We start from the raw sequence: 3,845 nt of genomic DNA, 5'->3' as shown, positions 1-3,845 counted from the left end.
ATAAGAGCGGTCAGAGAAAGAAATTGGCCCAAACCTACGTTGTCATCAGATAATTTCTGATCATCACAGTTTTAATTACAAAACTGCCGGGTTTTAAGCTGTTACAGAAAACTGACTTTTCAGTAGCACACATCACTGATAAATGGCAGCATCCTGAAACTACTGCTTACTATCCAAACCCTCTTCAAATTTTTTGAAACACACTTGTCCTTTGGTTATCTGTTTCACTGCGTGGTCATTAATGGTGCAGGCTTGGAGAGAGGAATCAGCCTTCTGCAGCTTATTATTTGTACAGCACTCGTGCCAAGAGGTTCTTGGTCATTTAAGGTCTTAACTATTGCTTTAATACGGGAGGGGCGGGGAATCACTAGATTAAAATAAACTGTCACAGACATATATTCACAGGCGCATCCCATACCTCAGATTCAGAAACAGCAGATGTTTCAGAAATACAGGTTTAGTCTTCCAACCCCTCCCTCAAAAAAAAAAAAAAAAAGAAACCCCAAATCAAAACCAGAGGCAGCGTGGTTACTGCTGGAGAAAGAGCAGTCCATTTGGGACGTCAGAGGCAGACATGACCAGGGAGAGCTGTTCAGGCCCTGGAAACAGGATACTTGGCCTATTTAATGGAGCCAGCCTTGTCAACCCTCTTCCTTCACCACACCCACCCTGTGCTTCCACGCATGATACCTGCCCAGGAAAGCCTTAGAAAGGCAACTGTTAAAGTCAGACCAGGCGAGGAAGAGAAAAGAGCAAGATCAACAGGGGAAGATACAAACTGCTATGGCAAGCTCGGCAGAAGTCAAGCCATTTCTGACATTCTCCAGGCTCTATAGGCCTCTTACCATCCACCCTGAAGGGCAACCTGTCCCCCTTTTCCCTCCTGTTCTACTGCTGCTTCTCTTCCAGAGACAAGAGGGCTGTGGAAGGAAAGGCAGTCAGCCATGGAAATAGAAAACATTTTACAACCGAAAAATACTGTAACTCTGTTTTATCCCATTCAAAATGTTGCACTCTGGCTCTTGCCTTAATGTTATCCAGAGGTCTACCAAAGCATTAAGTGCGGCATTTTGGTCATCATTACTGAAAATCCAGAACTTCCAAAGACAGAAGAGGTCTCCTGCGTCAGGCCACAAAACGTGTGCTGGCTAACAGCTCCCGCTGCACATGACCGGAGCTGGTCAGAAGGTCCTGACTTTAAACATCCTGACATTCCCTCACCTGAAGGGACTTTGGCAAGTTACTTTTAAGCTCTGGGAAGTGCAAAACAGAAATTACTAAAATGCAATGGACAGGCAAGAGAAAAACTCAATCCTTAGGGAGATTTTTTTTGTATTTCTGAACATTCTTTTGTTTTCAGGGTTTTTTGTGGGTTGGGTTTGGTTTGGGGGTGGGGGGGGTGGGGGGGCAAGGATTGTAAGCAAAACAGTTTCCAGATCTTTATTTCCAGAGAGATTTTTGTTAGGAGAAGTTTACTCACATTTCAAAGCACCAGCTGTATATACCATGATTTACCTGTCTTCACATTGTAGAGAGAGGATTATCCTTTGAAAAGCTGTGGCGGCATTACACTCAAATTCCGGACTGGATTTCTATAGTACTAGAAAACTCGAAGAGCAAAAGTTCTCAGCTATGGTATGAATTATATTAACTCCCTGCATGCTGGAGTATAGCAATAGTGGATGTATGAATACCATTTTTAAGACTGACTGTGTATATGCATATCTGACAGTTTTCACATTGATCATTTCAGATCCAGTAATTACATGTCAATAAACCTGAGAAGTTTGTCCTAGCTAAGTTTCTGCTAGTTTTGTCCCTGCTGCAGTTGTATCCTTTCTCATGATACAGCCAGCTTTTGCAAATGTTTTCTCAAACCTGTGCACTTACTCCTGCATTCACTGAACAAAAGCAAGCAACAAGTCCAGTCAGGGCAAGGTGTGAAATGCATAATTATTCACTTCCACTCACTATTTCCTTTAGTCGTTAAGAAACTAATTCATGGACGTGGACAAGCTGACAGTGTCCTTTTAACAAGAAGAAATAAATCAAAATCATAGTGAGGAAAATACTTAAAGTATAAGCTAAATTTAACATTACACCTGAGTAACTACCATCTGCGTCAGGACCCTAGGAGCCAGCTTTGTGGCTAGCTGCATTCTGAAGCTGCTGATCTCTGGCTTAGGGCCCACCTTACACTTAAAACAGAATACCGTATTTGTCTTTCAGCTGTTGCCATTTGTCATGACCCAATAAACACGGCTAACTCTTCCATAGCAACTGCTGTTAAAATGCTAAACCCAAGCCACGATGTGAAAGAAAAATAGGTACTGAATCAGTACTTTATGGAACATACGATGATGATTGTACATTAACAGAAATTCTGATGCTTGTTTCTTAGGGAAAAATACTCGGAAGGTTTGGCACTTGGACTACAAGTGACTGGGGTCTTACATGTGATCTCATCATTTGTTTGTGTATGAAGTCCCATCTCTTGGGAGACCACAAAATAGATCAAGGTATCCCATCCCTGGAAGTGCCCAAGGCCAGGTTGGATGGGGCTTTGAGCAACCTGGTCCAGTGGAAGGCGTCCCTGCCCATGGCAGGGAATTGGAACTGGATGGTCTTTAAGGTCCCTTCCAACCAAACCATTCTATGATTCTATCATGGATCTAAAAGTTTGACAAATGCTTTCGAGAAAGCCTGGACTGCACTGTATTTAGAAAAATCCATGTATTCTTTCAGGCTTAAGGCAGAAGAAACTTTTTTTTTTTTTTTTCCTTCTAAGCTTCCCAGATAGAGGATTTGGGTCAGTTGACTACCACAAAACAATTGTAAATACCCATTACTAAAGGTATCTTTCTCTCATACACACAAATGCACACAAACACACCAACAATAGTCATTGGAAAAACCTGTCAACTTCAGTGACACAGAAAAGCCACCATGAACCATACTCCAAGTCCATATGGTCTCCAGCTGCCTACATCCCTCCAAAAACCTGCAGCAAGCCCAAGGGAAACACCAGGCCACACTCTCAATGGCATTCATGCTGTGGGAGTACAGCTGTATACAAGCACTTTGCTAAATCTGAAGAGCCCTATCAAAGAGCACTATTTTACAGCTGAGGATAAAGACATGGACTAAAAAGAACTCCTTAGAATGAGAACAGGGAGAAAATTCAGAAGAAGCCCCAGACAGGATGGGCAGTTTTGCCTCCTGCCTTACCTCTGTCTTCCATAAAGGTACTTTGTAGACAGTAGTTGCATCCTCAGACTTTCATTATCTGTTATTTACAATAGAAGGTATTCTCAACAAGTCAAAAGTAAGATAATTTTAAAATCAATAGACAGGAAAAGAAAAAAAAAAATCTGCTTTAAAGATCACCTAGAGGAAGACTAAAGCTTAGACCAGGAATAAAGTACAAATGCACAAGCATAGAAAAGTATAAACGTTTTCTTCTTTACCAAGAAATCACTGTTCTTTTCTTGACACTTCAATTCAGATCTTTTTCCAGATACAAACTTTCACTGACAAAAATAAACTAGAAGGGAGAAAACATACACACACAGAAGCATTTGCATCAGGAGAGACATTCTTGCACTACACATAGGATCTTGAGCTGACAGTTTTACCACTCCAAGAAGAAGTAGTTTTCTCTTATCATCCAGTAATGACTAGAAGAAATGTTCATCTCTTCAAAAGGCAGTTTTTCCTAAGGTGGCACTGCTACTACAAACTACTACAGCTTTCTCTAGTCACACAAATTATACTATGGATTGGTTCTTGAAGTCTTGAACTTTTCAAAACTCTCTGAAGCTTTTGTCCCAGCAAGTGCTACTGAA

The sequence above is a fragment of the Cariama cristata genome, unplaced genomic scaffold (assembly GCF_000690535.1).
Source record: "Cariama cristata isolate BGI_N322 unplaced genomic scaffold, ASM69053v1 scaffold10588, whole genome shotgun sequence".
In the NCBI taxonomy this organism is placed as follows: domain Eukaryota; kingdom Metazoa; phylum Chordata; class Aves; order Cariamiformes; family Cariamidae; genus Cariama; species Cariama cristata.
This window is presented reverse-complemented; position numbering follows the sequence as displayed.